Source organism: Equus przewalskii, chromosome 8 (assembly GCF_037783145.1).
Source record: "Equus przewalskii isolate Varuska chromosome 8, EquPr2, whole genome shotgun sequence".
Classification (NCBI taxonomy): Eukaryota; Metazoa; Chordata; class Mammalia; order Perissodactyla; family Equidae; genus Equus; species Equus przewalskii.
Window position 1 is genome coordinate 7,387,711 of NC_091838.1, and position 20,063 is coordinate 7,407,773.

General features: G+C 45.7%; 1 long non-coding RNA gene across 2 annotated transcripts; it reads left to right on the forward strand.

Annotated features, from left to right (window-relative positions):
* Positions 1-399: 399 nt before the first annotated feature.
* On the forward strand, positions 400-17,883 carry LOC139085011 (uncharacterized). Of its 2 annotated transcripts, XR_011542964.1 has the most exons (4): positions 400-805; positions 7,156-7,247; positions 8,450-8,578; positions 11,134-17,883. It is a non-coding gene; the product is annotated as an uncharacterized lncRNA (long non-coding RNA). The 2 variants fall into 2 exon arrangements; XR_011542963.1 differs by having other exon boundaries at positions 422-805; positions 8,450-17,883.
* The last annotated feature ends 2,180 nt before the right edge of the window (positions 17,884-20,063 follow it).

A 20,063-nucleotide genomic window follows, 5' to 3' on the forward strand; every position in this document is an offset into this window, starting at 1 on the left:
GGTCCCAACGCTTCCACACCATGCGACTCCCTGAGTGTGGAGACGCCATCTTGATCAAGCCCAGAGCCCCAATGGCGACATAGCACAGAGAGCCCCAGAGGCAGCAAACGAATACTTGTTGAATGAATGAAACAACTTCCTGTCCTGCCAGGCACTGTGAGAGACACGGGGGGTATGTCTGTGAAGAGAACACAAAAAATTCCTCTCCTGGGGACTTCATTCCACGTATGTGGTGGTGCAAGGAGCACGAGGAGATGCTGAGAAGGTCTGTAAAGAAAATACATAAACTTATCATATCTTCGACAGTAAATACTTTGGAGAAAGACAAAGCAGGGAAGGGGACAAGCAGTGTGGGGGAGGGGCCGGTGAGCTTTGACACAAGAAGGTTGGGGTGTCGTGAGAGCCAAGACTTAAAGACGGTGAAGGGAGAGCCACGAAGCTATGTCGGGGAAAGGGACCGGCCAGTGGAGGAACGGCCCCAGCCCTCCAACATTCCCCGTCATCCAAGCTGGAGCCTCTCAAGTTCTAAGAAGACATTGTGCCATGTCGTGCTTCAGTAGTTTGCATGCAGTGTTCCCTTTCCTGGTATCTACCCACCTGTCTTTTCTGCCTGGCCAATTCCTACTTGTCCTTCAAGACCCTTGTCAGGCGCCACGTCCCCTAGGAAACTTTCCTTGGTACCTCTAGGCAGATAGAATTGTTGCTTCCTTTGCATTCTCACAAGACTCAGTTCCCTTCTTACCAGAAGCTCTTAGTGCTTTTCCCAGGGCGTCACACGTGTTTTGTAGACTTCTCCCAACAAGGGGTAAGCTATTACTCTCATCATCACTGTTAGACATTTGAGAAAACAGCTCCTAACAGGTTGAGTAACTTGTCCCCAGTCATCAGCTAGATTTGGAAGCCGGGGCGGCACGAAAGTCAACAACCTACGCTCCAAAACAAGGCTCTTCTCCCAGTTCGACGAGCCTCACCTCGCACTGGGTAAATTATGTTTGTGTCAGAATTCTCTGCTGCTTCTTGATCAACTTGAGGACAGGCTCCGTTTCTGTTTGAATGGGGGAGGGATTGTCTGGGGAGGATTAGCTAAATATTTGTCTGGTGAACAAGGGACAAATTAGTCACCCCCAGTGCAGGCATTCATGTGGAATTTATTTTTGAGCTGGGGCCTTCCTGGGCTACCTAAATCATCCTCAGAGGGCGCTGCTTACTCTGCCTGATCCTACCAGAACCGAGTACTGTTAGGGAAAGGGGTTCTCTTGGCATTTGGCTGCTGTCTTTCTCTACTCTCTTCCTCTGGGCACTCTTAAGTAAATTGGTTTGCAATCAGCAATAGAGTGCCAGGGGGTGTGGGTGGCAGGGCAGCACCTGAGGCCGGAGGCCACAGAGCAGCAGACCCAGGTGCTAAGCCATTCTCTCCTCTGAATCCCCACTGTCTCTGCGTTTTCTCCCAAGCGCACAGGCAAACCTGAGACACCAGGTCCCCGGGCAGGACAGGAAGAGACTGTAGTCTCTCCAGTCTTTCTGAAAAGGTGGAGAGTGTGGTTTTCCATTGGCTGGCCCCTAAGGTAGTAAAGGAGATGCCCTGTTCCTATGTCCACAGGGGAGAAAAGGAAGGGACAGGATCCAAGAGTGACCAAGAACGAGGGAAGAGGGCCCTTGAAGAAGGCAAGTTGCTCATAGAGCACTAAGCCCTGCTCCTGGCAGGCGGCCCTGAGACATGTACTGAGCAAATTAGCTGGATCTAAGGGAGGGAAACGGTTTTGCTTCTGGTGGTTGGTGATGACGTTGCTCTTCTAAATTAGTGTAAGAAAACATTTTTATTGTGTATTTTAGTTTCTAAAGGGCTTTCCACACGCAACAGCTCAACATTAAACTTGGAGGTGCTAATTGTCACTACTCCAGCTCCCCATTCACTCATTCAAGGGTGTTAAGCACCAGGATTCGGCAGGTCTGTGCGATGAGCCTGGGTTGCCCAGAAGCCATGGCCTGTCTTCAAAGAGACCCCGGTCCGGAGAGGAGACAGACACGTAAGCGTAAGCGTGGAAGCGGGCACAGGAGCCATGCTGGTTGTCTGTCAGGCCACCACAGCAGCCCAAAACAGGGAAGAAAGGCTCCAAAGACGTATCACAGATGTGATCAAAGTCTTGGAAATTTGTTTAGTTATTTTTCTTCGGGGGGTGGTTGGGTAAGAGAATCATAGCTCTCTTTAAACTGAATTATCTTATTGTTTACACCTGAAAGCAATTCCTTATGTTTTTAAAGCGGTTGGAAGGACTGAGACAGAAGGCCTGGAGTACGCCATTTCCATAGAGCCTCGGCAGCCCCTCCTGGGGCATAAGATCTCAACTCCATGGGGAGCTGGGGAGAAAGGAGGACACCCACCTCACACCCCACCCACTCTCTGCAGCCTAGAACACCAAAATCCAAACTCTACTCCCATCTAATTCTTTGTGGTCTGTTAAAAATGTGAAACACCGGTGGGGGTGCTGCACGACCCTGATGCCTCTCTGTGAAACAGAAGTGTCCATTAGCTCTTCTCTCCAAGGTTGAGTCTAGCGCTCTCATGTTGTAACTCCCAGCCCTATCGACCATTTTCATCTCTGTGAGCTTTTGCGGTATGTTATCTTAGGAGCTGAGGGTTTGTGATCAGAAAGCAGGGAGTCAGGGTGGGGTCAGACGAGGCTGAGGGAGGCTGAGAATGAGGGTGCGCTATGGGGTGAGGTGGGTGGGGCAGGAAAAACTTGTGAAAGGGCGGACTCCTCCCCATCCCCTTCCTCCCTCTTTAGAGCGCATTTTCTTTTCTCCGCTAGTGCCCGGCGTTTCTTCAGTGGGGCTAGCAATAAATAACCCGCACCACCAAGCCATCAGTTTGATGCTCGGCCGCACTGGGAGGCAGTCTTCATTTATTAAGCTCTGCTGTGGGCCAGGCACTGTGGGCTTGCAAACTCAATGCTTGGAGGCAGTTTTGAAGCAGATACCTTCAAACTACACCATAAAAGAATAAATAAGTAGAGTAAGAACAATTAACCTTTGTTTAGCATCTTGCAAATTTACAAAGAGGTGGAGTACTTCGTTCCAGCCCCGGCTCAGCCCTTTGGCTTAGGCTGTGTTCGTCCCCACGTTACAGACGAGGAAAGCAAGAACAGGTGGAGTTAGACTTACCCCAGAGTACCTGTCTGGTTGTTACCAGATGTAAACAGGGCACAAACATTAAGGAAGAAGATGAAGGGAGAGTGCAGAACCCATTCCTTCTGGGGCAGGCAGGCCAGCCAAGGATACCCAACCTGAAAAATCGGGGGAGGGCCGCCCCAAACTAAGATACAGTTGAGTCCACATGTGTCCTGCCCTATGGCTTCCTTCTTCTCCAGATTGGAGAACTAAGTAAGAATAATAGATTTTCTCATCATGAACTCCTCCCTTTTATTCTGCTTAAGAACCAATTCTGTAAGAAACAACCCCCTAGGGTGTTTAGGACTGGCAGTTTCTGCCAGGGCAGACAAACAGCTCTTTTAAACATCAGCCTTCCCCACCCCACCGCATGTGGGGGGTGGGCCGTGAGTCAGCAGACACCTGGGGCTGGGGGGAAGGGGGGTGGGGTTTGTTTGAGGTTCCAAGTCCCCTCCACCGGGAGCAGCGCCCTGAGGCGTCAGCTGTGGCCTTGTGCCCTCTCCTAGCCCCAAAGGGGTTTCCACCCAGACCTCAGGCCTGGACAGAATCCTAACTATAAAAATATAACAATTAAAAATAGAAAAACAACTATAAATATACTACTGCCTCTCTTTTAAAAACACGAGCATATTATATAGGGTCTCTATTATAATTTCTTGCTCAAAAAATTTTCGGTGTTTACACCCTCCCAACTATGCCGCAAGGTCAATTCAAGGTGAATTCCCAGGGGCTAGCGTGGTGCTTGAGGCTCAGCAAGTATTTATTGGCCTACAGCTGGCTGACCCTCCCAACTCCCCATTGCTCATGCCTAAGGCTAAAAAGAAATGCAGGGGGATGAAGCAAGAGTCTGCAGCGGAGGGCCAGGTGCTTCTCTGGCGTGTGCAAGTGAGGGTTTTAAAGTTTAACGAAGGCTGCCGCAGTCTGGGGTAGACCAGGACCCATGACTATGTTAGACGGAAACTTCAGAGGATAAGGCCAGGGTGAGAAGGAGGTGGCTGGGAGCTGGAGGGCAGGCTGCCCCAGAGCAGGCATCTCCGTCTGGTTTACCCCTGCTCAAATCGGGGAACATCCTGGCTTTGCCACCACCCCGAGGAAATGGCTTAGCCCCACTTTCCTCAGTTGCTTCGTCTGTGCACTACGAGTGGTAGGTGCCCTCCTCGATGGCCATTTAAAGGCTTAGATGAGACAGTGTGTGTGAAGGTCTCTCGTGAACTGGACGGAGACTGTGACTGCGCATTCCCAAGGGAGGGACTGGTATGATTCATCCTCGTATGCCCAGCCTTGGACCGAAGGACACCATAAGCACTCAGTGAAGGAATAATTAAAGGATGGTGAAGAGCAGGTAGCAGATTCTGGCTGGGCAGAGAGTTGGGGGAGTGTGTCAGGATAAACAGAGTGGACTAGAGGAGGTGCTTACATGAATGGATGGAGGGGTGTTAGAAAGACCACACACCTGCCGTGTCTTGGGAGTGCTGGAGGCCAAAGAAGAGGGGTCACGTGGGCACCTTGAGTCCTGTGAGCATCTTCAAGTGGAGTTGGGGAGTGAAAGGGAGATGCAGTTGAACTTGAGGGGCGAGGGGTGGGTCGGCATAAGCTGGATAGATTCCACAGAAGAAGGAAACCAAGTTGAAGGCATAAAAGAAGCACAAGAATACGGAAATGTAGCATTCCATCCAGCACTCCGCTGTGCGCTGGTGACCACACGGAATCCAAGAATACGGCTTCCGTATGTTTGCTCAGAGAGCTGATCCAGCAGTAACTTTGGCCCATTGTGTGGAGCACCAGGCCCAGTCCCTCTGATTGTGACTCTCAGCCCAGGATTTGCAGAGACACTTTCTTGAAAGGGCACGCAGCCCTCCATCCAAGCCCAGCCTTTTCTAGAACACAATCACAGGATTGAGCCCAAGCTTCATCTAGAAGGCTCCTTCCTTCTCTGCATCTCCTCATGGGTGAGGCTCTCACGGATGGGAGTGTGTGCGTTTCCAGGTGAGATCGGAATGGAGAAGATTGAGCCCTGCTCTCCTGAGGCTTCCAAGCTCCGTCAGACCCTCCAGGTTGTGCTTCTCCCCTGATTCTGTTCCCGGCTGTGTACTGCACAGATGCAAACAATGCTTCGAGGAGAGAGCAAAGGGACCAGCGAAAAGGGAGAGATGTTATTTATACTTGCCATATTTCATCAAACCCAATGTGCTATCAATTTTAAGATGAAAAACTACTTTGTCTATCACTAAGAAGGAATACCTGTTGCCAAATTACGACATCTCATCCTGATTTCAGAGATATTAAAATGGGGGGAAATATGCAATATATTCAACGTTTAAAACACCCTAGTATGTCCATTTGAAAGTTAAGCAGGTCATTAGCAAAGTATTAGATAGCTGGTATTTATTTAACAAACTTTTATTTAGTGTTACTGTGTGCCAGCCACTGTTCTTAGTACTTTCTAAATAATTATTAATCCTTGAAACAAACCTATGAGATGAGTACTATTGTCATTTTACACAAGTATCTTTGTGTCATTTACATAAGTGCCATTTTACAGATGAGTAAATTGAGGCATCGAGTGGTTAAGAGATTTGCCCAAGTCAGTAAGTAGCAGATCCAAGCTTCAGACCTTGATCAGCGTGTCTTCCATAAGTTCAAGGTCATAGAACATTGGTTAAGTTTTAAAGGAACTGAGAAAACAAGGCCGGGGAGTGTGTATGAGCTATGGTGTATGGGAGGGAAAGGAAAGTTGCAAAATAACCAGCGTGACTATTTGTATTGTTGTTCTGCTAGTCACCTAACCGTAGTCTAATGATTTATCAATATCATCCGGGCTGTAAAGAAGGGCGGTGTTCTGGGAGAGAGTGCCACCTATTGAATGACCATCACCACGACCAGAGAATTTCGTCCTAGACGTAGACAGCAGGAGAGAAGACAGACCAGCTTCAGAAATGGACCGACGATGAGAAAGCCAATTTACCAGCAAATGATCTTGAGCCTAAGCTACATTCTTATCTATGCCATGCAGATCGTAATAGCGCAGAAGGTCTTCTGTAAGAGGGAGACGAATCCAGAAAAGCTCTTCTTGGCCAGGACGGTGAGGACTCTGCTGAATTCCATGGCCTGACTCGTGCAGTGTTGCGGTCTAGATCATTTCTGCATTACACATTACCACAATGAACGCAGAGATAAACCTTAACTCTTAAGGAAGAAGAAAGATAACAGTTATTGAGCGTCTATTATGTGCTTTACAAATGCATTAATTTCACCTTCATTCATTCAGTAAATATTTACTATGTGCCACGCACCGTCCCAGACATTGAGAAAACAGCACTAAACAAAACAGTAGTCCCAGTTCCTGCTCTTCAGGAGCTTACGTGGGGGCAGGAGGAGCGATCGACAGAAAATAAACAAGTGCTCTGGTAGTTTCAGACAGTGATAAATGCTGTGAAGAAAATAAAACCAGGAAATGGGGGGAGAGTGGTCACATCATTTAAAACTACCAATGATCTCGTGCGATAATATTATTATTCCCATTCTACGGGCTCTGAGAGCTAAAGTATTTAGCCCGAGGTCAGCTGAATTCAATTGCGAGTGAGTGAGTGAGCAATCTAGCTAGCTAGGATTTAATTCTCTGCCTTCTGAAACCAAACTCTGTCTCTTACCACTACACCAGGCTGCCCAGGAAGAGCGTCAAGACGGACAACCAACGCAGGATGTCCTAGTTGGCGTGTTATGTCAATTAGCATCTCTGTTTTGTTGTAAGAGTTGTTTACATTATCCAAGTGTCTCTAGCAGGGCACATGGGTAAAGAGATAACATCGTGTGTGTATTTACACAGATTCTCAACCTCTGATGGTCCTTGTACTTTAAGAATATTCTTAAGAGGGAAAAAAACAAGCAAAGACGCTCCAGTTCTTGCCACACGCAGAGGTATATTTGCCAATGAGGTTTATACTGATCTTCTACATTCAAGAAACGTATAATTTTTTTGTTACACAGATCCCATCATGTTAGAGGATGTGTGGACTTCCTTGTGCTTTCACAACAAACTGCCATTTCCAAGAAGATGGGAAGAGGAGCTACGGAGAGAGGTCGGTAGTGTGGTTCCTGCCAAGTCATCTGTTGAGGGGGTAGGGAATAGTGACCCCCACCCCCGCCCGCAGAGGAAGAGGCGACTCTTTGTCTTTGAGGTCGGAAGGATGTTGCCATCTCCTCTGAATGTCCAGGGCAGGGTCTTCACATTGTCAGAGCCCCTCGGACAGCCTGTGGCTTCCTCACTCCCCTCGGAAGCCGGAAAGGACATGTGTTTCCTTGCCTCCTGGTGCCTCCCTCTGCCAAGGGCGGGCTCAGGTTCCTAGGCTGCTGGTGAGCAGAGTGGCTGAAACCACTTCAATTCAAATTAAGTCTGGAAGAATTTATGGTGGTTTCCAAAGATGCATATGCATCCTACAATTGGCTTAATCAGAAAGGGATGGCTCAGTTTGACAAGCCCAGTTGCCAGCTGACTAGGAAAACTGGCTCTTCTCAGATTCACAGACAACAAGGAGGAAATGCATTCGTAACACACAGGCTCTGAGTTCACCGTGGTCATTGTGGACAACAGAGTGACCAGTGCAGACCCCACCACTGCCTCCGTGCCCCAGCCTCCCACGTGTCATCTCTGTGGGCTGCTTTCCTTCCAAAAAGCAAGGATGCCATTTAATGTGCTTTATTGGATTTGAAAATGGCTACAAGCATTTTGAAGAAATAACCCATCAGGAAACATACAATAACCAGAACAGACTCTAAAGTGCTTTTTAAAAATGACGTGGGCTGATAACGCCAACACTTCACTCTGCTGCCTTCCCTGGCTCAGCCAGGGTTATCTGCTTGTGCCCTGCTGTCATCCTCGAGGAAACAGATCCATAAAACGTTACTCAGGCACACCCGAGTTAGGGCCTGACTGAACACGGGGCTTCCCTGATAAGATCTCTCCCGTGTGAAGCTGGCTGAGCTGTGTTTTGGCACAGCTTTCCCCTCTCTCGCCGTATGAATCCCCAACCCCCAGACTGAGAGTTCCCTCCTGTTTTGAAGTAATTTCTCCATCACCCGGTTTTGCCTTACATACAGTAAGCAACCTAGAAGGAATGCCCACAAACGTAACCCATCTGAAATGGCACTTCCCCCTTGTAAGGTTCTCCAGCAGTCCTGATACTCAGAATGTTTCCAAATGACTACAGCTTTGTTTTTTTCTGTCATTTGATTGTCATGGGTCTTTTCATGTAGATTGCTTGGTAACTTGGCACCTTGTTAGTGTCTTGATCTACAGAAGTTTATTGATTATGACACGGACAACAGGCTCCCTCCGAGAGAGTTCCCGTCTTCAGCCAGCGTTCTGTGGAGGACCGGCAGTACTGAGCCAATAGTCGTTCGAAACCCTGTGGTAAGTAGGCCAGGTGAAGAAGATGGGGGAAGGAACCGTCGGGGAGGCCTTGGAGGCATGCCGGGGCTGGAGTAATGCAGGCACTGCTTTGCATTTTGAACAGAGGGAGCAGTTTAAGGAAGGTGTGGAGGCATGGTGGGTTTGGAGAATGCAAGCACTCTAATTCGGTGAGGCAGGAGTGGGAGGTACGCCGGAGGGATGGTAAGAAGCCAGCTGAGGGGACCTGGGACATCGGTTAACTTGCTTCACTTACACCAGTAAGATAACAGAATACCTTATTCCTTTGATTGCTAATCAAAGGTCCTATTTGACTGCTTCACTTGCCTTGGAATTTTAGACACACACACACCCCCCCGACCTCTTTACTTTTGGTGGGGGGATGTGGTAAAAAGTAGCTCAATTTTTTAAAAGTGTACTTTTATTTGAATTTTTTGACATGCAAAAATTTGTGTATCATTGATATATACAACTTGTTGAGCTTAGAGACAAGTACACACTGTGAAACCATCACCACGATCTATGCCATAAACCTTTCCCTCAGCTCCAAAAGTTTTCTCCTGCTCTCTTAGTCCTTATTATTAGTTTTACTTTATACTCTTTACTTTTTTTTCTTTTGAGGAAGATTAGTCCTGAGCTAACTGCTGCCAATCCTCCTCTTTTTGCTGAGGAAGACTGGCCCTGAGCTAACATCCATGCCCATCTTCCTCTACTTTATATGTGGGACACCTGCCACAGCGTGGCTTGCCAAGCAGTGCCGTGTCCATACTCGGGATCCGAACCGGCAAACCCGGGCCGCAGAGAAGCAGAACGCGGGCACTTAACCGCTGCCCCATTGGGCCGGCCCTACTCTTTACTTTTGATTAAAAATAATATGCCCTGTCATCACTAGGATGTGATTATGGCACATGGGAAGATTTATTTTATACTCGGTGCCTCTTCTACAGCCTCCATATATCCATGTATTCATAAACTATGTACATTTTCAGTATATCCTTGGCTTACAAGCTCCTTTTCAAAATCATATTTCCATTCTAAACTGCAGAATATATAAAGCACAGGAATATAAATGGATATATCTTTGTGGATGCTTAGGTTTATTCAGGATAAGCAGCTCTATGGATTTTGGGAAATTCTGAGAAATTTGAAAAATTAGATGTGCAACAAAATAAGCATTTAGTTAGCCGTTAATTAGAGAAACCAAAACACAATAGTCTGTAAAAATTATTCATTGTTCAAATCCCCAACGTGAAAGGCTGCAGTTTACGTGCCAGCCCCTTGCACAGCAGTGGTTTTGAATAATTCTCCTCTAACTGAGGCCCGTGGCTCTCCATCTGTCGATACATTACTGTCTGAATTTCTATGGGGAAGGCGTAATTTTTAAATCCTGTCTTCCTTTTTGCATTTCACTGCGGTTTTCTACTGAAGTGATGTTAATTTCAGCTCAGGCAAATAGCTGTTCCCAGCCGGTTAGGAATGGGGACACTTCTGCAGATCCTTTTTCTGATTATTGTAAGTTACAAGGTGATACAGACAGGGGTGAAGTCAGATCAGCATGACCCAAGAGAGTCAGGGAGAGGACCAAATCTTTTTTTTTTTTTTTTTTTTTGAGGAAGATTAGCCCTGAGCTAACATCTGCTGCCAATCCTCCTCTTTTTGCTGAGGAAGACCGGCCCTGAGCTAACATCCATGCCTAGTCTTCCTCTACTTTGTATGTGGGACGCCTGCCACAGCATGGCTTGCCAAGCGGTGCCATGTCCACACCCAGGATGCGAACCCCGGCCCGCCAAAGTGGAACGTGGGCATTTAACTGCTGCACCACCAGGCTGGCCCCCAGATCACTTTTAAATGGAATAAAAAGTAAGCTGGGCATCTTGGTTTCCAGCCTGTAAGAGTAAGGAACACAGGGGAAATTCAGGGAAAAAAATTAAGTGCATACACATTACTTTCTCTTCAATGAGAGTATCTCATAATGACCAACATTCTGGTGCAAATTTAGAGATGAGCAAAGCTGACAAAGAATCTCGGGTACTGATTTGTAAATAAAGATGGGAGGTACCAAGTTCAAATACATATAGCACAAACAACTGAAGGAGGAACTGAAAGAAAGAGAAATTTAATTTGAAGACTTCTGGGTTCTAGGAGAAAGGGGTATTTTCTAACAAGGGAATAGAAAATTGCGGCAGACAGAAAAACAGAAGAAAAAATCTGCAATTGAAAAAGGGAAGAAGTTTTGGGGAAAAGATAATCATAAAAGTAAGAACAGTAATTTTTGTACATCCCTATTCAAATTTAAAGCACAATTTTCAAAAGTCACATCTAAGTCCAGTCAAGCGTTTTAAGGTTTATTGGAAAGGATGCACAGACATAAAGTGATGCTGTACACAAAGAACTGGTACTGACGCAGCACGCGGTCCCTCTCTGTGAGTCCTCGGTCCAGCTCCCCCCACATCCCCTGCTCCTGCTCGACAGCACGAGGCTTGGACGGAATCCTGGATCCTGCGAAGAGCTGGTTTTTAACGCCAGGTTGGTTCTCTCTCTCTTTCTCTCTTTTCCAGTGTTTTACTTTATTTCCTCTTCGTCTCCAGCTGATGCTTCCTTGCACTCAACGCCGCGCCGAGGGCACAGCCGGGTCCCCAGAGGGCCTGGGGCGGGCCCGGGGACGCGCGCGGGGACCTGCGGGCGGACCGGCTTCTGTGACCGTGCCGCCGAGGGCCGGAAGGGGGCGCTGCGGGGTCCACCGCTGGGCGGGACCCGGAAGGATGTCGAGGGCCTTAAGCCTCGGCAGGGGCCGAGGATGGAAGCGCGGGGTCGGATGCTAAGAACCATTACCCGGCAGAGGGCGCGGGTAGGCTGAACGGACCCCTGCACCCACGCGGACGCTGATGGGTTTGATGCTCGGGGCTGAGCAAGGACAGCGAAGGAGCCTCCCTGCGGGCGGTGCTCAGACTCGCCTATTGAGGGCAAACTTCCATTCTCCTCCCAGGAAACCAAGCCTTGCAATCCAGGGACATCTTTCGAAGGCGGCTTGGTGATCACTTCAGCTTGCCCCAGGAGGGTCTGACCTCCACCCCAGCCCACCCCCAAACAGGTTATGGAAGAAATCCTTCCGACACCTCCAGGACTCTCTCCCAAAGCGATTTTGGCAAATACGGTTTCCATTTTCTTATGACATTTGCAGCGATCTTTTAGCGTCCTGCCCCTTAACCGAGCTCCGTCGAAGAGGAACGAGAGGGTGTGAACTCGGGGCTGCCTCTTAGCGTCATCAGGACTGTGGACCACTTTGGCCTCCTCCTCCTCTCCCTTCTTCCTCCTCCTCTTCCTCTGGCGTCACGCTACTGAAGAGCACGTAGAGGGACCTGTTAATTTGTACTCTGCCCTCGGCCTTCAGTGAGTTAATATTGTCGCCTTATGTCCTGGTTCAGTCCAGAGTAGTCTCAATTTATCCTATTCTTTCAAGATCATGTCTTTGTTTTTGCGTAAAGATTCTGAGAAAGCACAGAAATATCTAAGTGCTGAAGTTGTAGGTAATGGACGGAAAGGAGATAGTATGACAAGGTGGGACCATCGCCGTGAGCACCCTTCTGGGCCGGCTTTCCTTCATGCATGCTTTTCCCCAGGGTTCCCAGGGTGCTGTGCACGCCCAGACGGGAGCACCATATCTACCCTGGAGGAGCTGGTCTGGGCCCCAGCTGGGCAGACCGCAGTTCTGTGCTTGACAGTTTAATAACTATGAAGCAATGTACTGTCACAAGTCTACAAGCCAAAAGCATAGGTCAAATGCTAAGAGCCATGGGCATCCAGAGAAAGGAGCAACCCCTGTGGGCTGGAGGGGTCAGGGAAGATCTCTCAAAGGACAGGGGGATTGGGAGGGACTTGAAGAGACAAGGGCGCTTTGAGTGGTTGGCATGAATTATGTGGGGGTGAGAAGATGTGGGGGTGAGAATCAACCAACCAATCAGTAAATATTTAGTGAAGGCTCGTTTTGGAGAAGGTCCACATTCCAGGAAGTGTACCCAGAGTGTTCTGAAGGTGGTAAGCTAACCAGGTCATTAGATATTAAGGGCCCATAAGAGAAATGGTTGGAAAGGTAAATTAAGGCCAGTTTGCTGAGGGCCTTGAATGCCGAACCAAAAAATTTAGACTTTATCCAGTGGACCAGAGTTCCCCACAAGTATGCTGTCACACTGGTGTGTGCCAATGAGCTGTAAGTGGGTGGAAGTAGTGACCCACTGCAGGGAGGTCGGGGGTGCCTGGACATCCCTGTGTCCCTAAACGTTTATCCCAATGTCCATCCAAATATTGTCAGAGCCTGTATTTGCTATGACTTGGAAATGTTTGGCCATCACTGCCCTGCAGACAATGAGTTGCTGAAGTTATTTGGACCTTTGTGTGATATTTTGAGTTATAATTTTATTTTCCTCCCCAAATGGGTGATAAACTCCTGTGGGAACCCTGCCATCCCTCTTCTCTTGTCCCCACTTTACTGCAGGGGGAGCAAAAACGCAAGAAATACCTGATTATTCGACTTATTGAATATTATGGCTTTAAAAAACTAAACTTTACGAGTCATCTAATAGGAAGGATGACTCTACTTGCTTCTAGGAAGGCTTAGAAATCATAAAATTCCAAGTGGGAATAACCCTAAGGAGTGGATCCGAAGGAATGCTTCAAAGGAGTGTGGAAACATTTCTGCTGGTGGTCATGCTTAGAACTGGCAAGAGAGAAGAGCTCAGAGAGGCTTAGGAGGTGACTGACATACAGGGGTAATTCTCTGGGTCAAGAACTCGGCTTCTGCTCTTCAGGAATCAAGGCTGACGCGTTTGTGTGCTAGCAACCTCCTGATCATAATTCTAGTCACGTTCTAGTTAAGTCATCAGGATAGCAGTATTTCCCCCCTTATTAATCTTTCTTTATTCTTAGATGGGTGTGAGTTATGAAGTTCCAGTTAAAGGTTACAGGGGAGTGAGCAGTCTGGCAGTCCCTCAAAATGTTACGCATAAAGCACATGACCCAGTAACTCCATTCCTACATATCTACCCAAGCGAAATGAAAACCTACATCCACACAAAAACTTGTATATGAATATTCATAGCAGCGTTATTTAGAATAGCCCCAAAGTGGAAACAACCCAGACATCCACAAGTTGGCAAATGGATGAGTAAAATATGGTAGATCCACACAATGGAATATTATTCAGCAATGAAAAGGAATGAAGTGCTGCTGTAGGCTACAAGTTGAAAACATGATAGTGAGACGACTCATTCATAAGAGGCCACATGTGTAATTTCATTCTGTAAAATGTCTAGAATAATCAGATTTATAGACAGAAGTAAATTAATGGTTGCCTAGAGCTGAGGCTGGTGGGGAAAATGGGAGGTGAATGCTAACGGGTAAGGAATTTCTTTTTGAGAGGATGAAAATGTTCTAAAATTAGATTATGGCGATGGTTGCACAACTCTGTGAATATAGCAAAAAGCATCTAAAAAAGTTAAGGTGATGCTAGAAGCTAGAGGCTCTAATCACAGAGCAGGAAGAGCTGCTCACGCCTGAGGACTTGGTTTTCCCAGTTTTCTCCAAAGGAGAAGCGGGGTTTGGCAGGTGGAATGAGGGGCAGGTGGAAAGAGCTGACAATGCACCTAAACTTAAGGAGCAGGAGGATGAAGGGGGAAGATCAGGTTAGTGTGGAAAAAAAGGAGGTTAACGGAGTGAGTTAGCGCTTGTGAGGGACGCACAGAGGGTCTGGCAAGAAACAGCAACTAGCTTTTCTCTCCTGGTCGGCTTCACGTGGGAGCTGCCCAGCAGCCAACCTAGAGAGCAGCTTCTCCAGCGTGGACAGCTACTAGACTGCCACCCTCTCTGCTTTAATTCAGATGCAAACCACCTTCAGTGGTCGGTGAATCCAGTTGTGCGAATTCTTAGGATTGGTTTGGGGAGCACAGACCCGTTCCTGAACAGTAGAGGGCGCTGTTAGCATGTAAAGTCTGGGCTGAAGAGCACAGGAAGAAGGAAGTCGTTGGTCAGAATCCAACACACTCAGATCAGAATAACATACTTGGGATTTTAGAATACAATTGCCACATTCTTGAAATAATGATTTCGCACACATGCCACTGAATTAAAATAAAGCCCAACTCCAACAGCACTGTTAATTCCTAGAGGGATGATTTATTTAGACAGTCTGGATATTTCTTTCATCTTCTAAGCATTTATTGAATGCCTACTGGGCACAAGGTATCGAGGACTTTGATACAGCCCCAAACCATAAACCCAAAGAGAGCGCCCAGTGCTGCTATTGATGGATTTTAAAAACGGAAACCATGGGATCCATGTGCACATTCATCGCTCGAACTCGGAATGTGGTAGAATTCTATTCAAGGATGCAGTATTGTCAGGAAACATTGATAGAGAAGGAGAGAAAATTGTTGGCTTTTTATCCTAGTTTCCCTGCCAACTCGACTATGTGAAAGCATAATAATAGCTCAGTGCCTTCAGTGCGTGCTGTGTGCCGGGCCCTGTTCCACACGCTGTACAACCTTGATATAAGTGTCGTCTGTGCACCAGCAGCATCAGCATCGCCCAGAGCTTGTTAGAAACGCAGACTCTCAGGGGCCACCCCAGACCTGCCGACTCACAGTCTGCATCTTAGAAAGAGATCTGTATGCATATGAAAGTTTCCGAGGCGCTCGTCGACCATGTATTATCTTATTTAATCCCCATAACCATCCTGCGGCAGATACTATTACCACCTCCATTTTAAAGTGGGAAACTGAGGCAAAGAGAAGTTAAGTAACTTGCCCAGTACAAAGTTGGGATTTTTTAACTCAGGCAAAATAGCTTCCATGCCCATGCTTTTATTCACATTGCCCAATTTTTCTTCTTCTTTATCTTCTTCCCCTCAAATGCATAAAATGGGCACATTTGTCTACCTTACGGCCATATTGGTGAAGCAGTTGCTGTTGATAAATGAAGTTGAGATCCTTAAAGTAAAAATACTTTTTATGGGTTAGCTATACAAAATAAAGTCTGAGCATCCCTTTCCAGGGATTACTTCCTTCACCACAACTGTTCACCACGAGTGTGTTTTTCGTCCTCCTTGCCAACTTTTGTTTTTTTGGGAGGAGGGGAGATTAGCCCTGAGCTAACATCTGCTGCCAATCCTCCTCTTTTTGCAGAGGAAGACTGGCCCTGAGCTAACACCCGTGCCCATCTTCCTCTACTTTATATGTGGGACGCCTACCACAGTGTGGCTTGCCAAGTGCTGGCATGTCCGCACCCAGGATCCAAACCAGCGAACCCTGGGCCGCTGAAGCGGAACGTGTGCACTTAACCACTGTGCCACCAGGCCCGCCCCCTCCTTGCCGACTTTTAACACACCAGGCACAGGCCTACCCTGGGCTTTTGCGTTCTCCCCGCATATCTGCAGGCCTAGCACTCTCACTTCCTTCATGTCTTTGTTTAAACAGTACCCTCTCTAGAGGCCTTCCTTGACTACCGTACTTGAAATTATGACTGTCCCTTTCTTTCTTCAGTTCTTTTTTGGTAAGGAAGACGGGCCCTGAGCTAACATCTGTGCCAGTCTTCCTCTATTTTGTGTGTGAGTCACTGCCACAGCATGGATTCATGAGGGGCATGTAGGTCTGTGCCCAGGATCCGAACCCACGAACCCTGGCTGCTGAAGCAGAGTACATGAACTTAACTGCCATGCCACTGGGCTGGCCCACAACTGTCCCTTCCTAAGAAAGTGATTCAGAAAGGAAAGAAGAAGCTTTTCCCAAAACTGAAGCAAAAGAGAAGGCTTCCTAAGCCAAGAAGGCCACACAGAAAGAAGTTGATGGTTAAAAGAAGAAGATCCATGCATCTCCCACCTTCCAGGGGCCCAGGACACTGCAACTGAAGGCAGGCCATGCACCTTCGAAAGAGCGCTCCCAGAAGGAAGAAGCTTGACCACTGAGCCACCATCAGGTTCCCCCTGATTTCTGCGTGGGTCATGCATGGTGTGCACTGTGATTGTAGAGGGCAGATCCAACAAGCTGTGAAGTAGGGCCACGGTCAACACTCCAAGCTGGGAAGAAGGCATACCTTAGACTAGACCTACCATGATGCTTTTTTATTTTTGTGAGGAAGATTGGCCCTGAGCTAACATCTGTGCCCATCTTCCTGTATTTTGTATGTGGGATGCCACCACAGCATGGCTTGATGAGTGGTGTGCTAGGTCCATGCCAGGGATTCAAACCGGTGAACCCTGTGCCAACGAAGCAGAGTGCACCAACTTAACTGCTACATGACTGGGCTAGCCCTCCATGATGCTTTAAATGCTGTCAAGAAAACTAGGATCACCCAATGGAGTCCAGCTCATCAGTTTTACATATAGGAAGGTTTTCTGTGATCTAAGAAAAAAAAAATTACAACTGTGCCCCCCCCAAGACACAAACACACACGCATATCCCTCATTCCCTTTCTCTGCTTTGTTTTTCTCAGTGGCACTTTTTCAACCTGATAAATATACGTTATTTCTTTATTTGCTAATTGTTTCTTTTTTTCATTAGAATGTAAATTCCCATAAGGACAGGGATTTTTGTTTGTTTTGTTCACTGGGCACCTCCTCACCCCCGTCTCTTAGAAAATTACCTAGCACAATATAGGTGCTTTATGATACTTGTTGAATGAATGAATGAGGGAATGGTTCGTGCCTAATTGCAAACTTCTCAGGATGTTGGGCATATTTTACATCTCAAAATCCTAGCAGTGTGATTGGTAAACTAAATGTTTATTGAAATGGATTTGTTGTGTTGAGAGCATACATATAGAAGTTTAAATTGCATGTTTATGTCTCCAGTATCCTTTTTTCCCTTACTCAGAAAAGATCAAATCACAAATATGGATATTGTACCACAGTTCATAAAGGACCACTCAGTTGTAATAAAGGATAATTATATGTTGTGTATTTCATGTCTACAGTTTTGAAAATTTCATACTTGATAGGCAATTTCTATTTGTTATATAAAAATTTTAGTGGCTTGTAAAGGTATCACTTTTACTTAATTCTACTGAGTTACTTTAAGAAGGTTCTCTGTATGTCAAAGATGTAAAAGCTATTGCTTGATGTAGCAGTTGCCAAGGTAACCATCTTAATGAGCAATTAAGTGTGTTAAATCCATGGAAGTCATCCGTGTGTAAAACTTCAACTCCAGTGGTTCAGAAACAGACACATTATTATTTTCATGTTTTAAAATGAAATTTAAATTTTAGTCACGTGGAGGGGTCAAAGCTGTCAGGTCTTATTTCTTACTAAAATGTCTGATTTGCATTTTAGGTCTCATTGCAGTTTGCAGGGTGCTCTATAAAATACTCTTCTCTTCACTTCATGAGTTTCAAACCACTAAAGAGAGAGACATCAAAGTCCAGCAGATAGAGATGAAATTGTCTGTTCTGTGATTGGTAAAACTGAATTGGGGACAATAGCTTGAATCTTTGGTGACAGTCCAGTCTGTTCCAAGTCTGGGTCATGAGATGACTTACTGGGGGAGATTCTGAAAACTCACTTTCTCAGGATCACTCCTTTGAGTGCATTGACATGCTTTGAGCCCCAGGAGCAGAGAGAGAGAGAGGGACCTTCTAGAAGGCAAGCTAAGCCTGAAGCCTGCTATGTTTACCAGATGCAAGAGGAAGAAGAGTGGATGGGAACACAACCATTCTAGTGCCATTTGGAATCATGAGCCATGCTAGGTCAGGACTTCTCCATGCTTCACAAACAAAGAAGTCCCCTCATCATCCTCTGGGGAGGATCAAGGGGAAGACAAAGAGACAGGCAGATTCTCTCTTCCCATTACATGTTTTTTAAGTAAACACTAAAGTAGAATGTATATTAGTGTACCATATATACAAAAAAATACCCAAATCATAAGTGGGTTCAATAAGCCTTACAAAATAAACGTACTCATATAACCAACACCCAGATTTTAAAAAGAAAAGGAAAATACCCAATACACCAGAACTCCCTCTCATGCTAACTGATCCCCAAGCAACTTAACTGCATGATAAAACAAGGTTCGAAACTCCTTAAAGGGCTATAACAAAATCCAGCACACAACAACACAAACTCAGAATGTCCAGGAACCAACCCAAAATTATCATTCATGAAAAGGAGCAAGAAAGATGATACACAAGCAGTAGATAAATCAATGGAAAGAGACCCAGAAATGATAGAGAAGATGGAATGATCAGGTAGGGACTTTAAACAGCTATTATTATATTATATGTTCAAGAGTGTAAAGAAATCCTTAACAAGATGATGAAAGAAATGTAAGGTATTTTAAAATGGAACTTGTAGACGTGAAAAAACATAATGTATGATATGAACAATATATTTGTACAAAATATCAGAAGATTAGGCACTACAGAAGAAAAAAATTGGTGATACTAAAGATGACAATAGAAAGCATCCAAAATGAAATACAATGAAAAAGAAACTGAAACAAAATGAAACAAACAAACAAAAAACACAGAGCCTCAGTGATCTGCGGGACAATATTGAACTGCCTAACATATGTGTAATTGGAGTTCCAGAAAGATAAGGGGAAAGGTGAACAGCAACTATTATTTGAAGATTAATGGCTGAAAATTTCTAAATTTAATGAAGCTATAAGCCCATAGATTCAAAAAGCTCAACAAACACCAAGCAGAAGAGATATAAAGAAAATGGCACCAATACACATCTTAGTCAAATTTCTGAAAACCAGTGATAAAGAGAAAATCCTAAAAGCAACTGGAGTTGAGAGGAGAGTGGAGACAGATGAAACAGTCATGTGCCGCATAACAATGTTCCAGTCAATGACAGACAGCATATTTGATGGTGGCCCCATAAGATTAGCACCATACAGCCTAGCGCGTAGGAGGCTATACCATCTAGCTTTGTGTAAGTACACTCTATGATGTTTGCACAATGAAGAAATCACCCAACAATCCATTTCTCAGAATGTATCCCTGTCATTAAGCAATGTATGAATGAATACAGAAGAACAAAGGTAAGAATGGTGGAAGACTTATTTAAAGAAACGGTGAAAGCCTTAGGACAATGGAACAATTTCTTTTAAAGTGCTGAAAGATGAACCTGTCTTTCTACACCCAGTAAAAATGTCTTTAAAAATGAAAGTGAAGTAAAGATCTTTTTAGATTTAAAATAATCCGAGGTAATTCATTGAAATCAGACTAACTCTACAAAAAAATGTTAGAAAGGAGATCTGCAGTCAAATAGGAAAATGATACCAGATACAAATGTGGATCTACACAAAGGAATAAACAACAGTGGAAAAAGTAAAGAAATTAAACTGTTTAATATCAGACAAAATAAACTTTCTAACAAGGAATATTACCAGGAATAAAATGAAGATTTCATAATGATAAAACACTCAATTCCTCAAGAAGACATAAAAATCTTAAATGTGTATGCACGTAATAACAGAACTGAAAAACATGAAGCAAAACT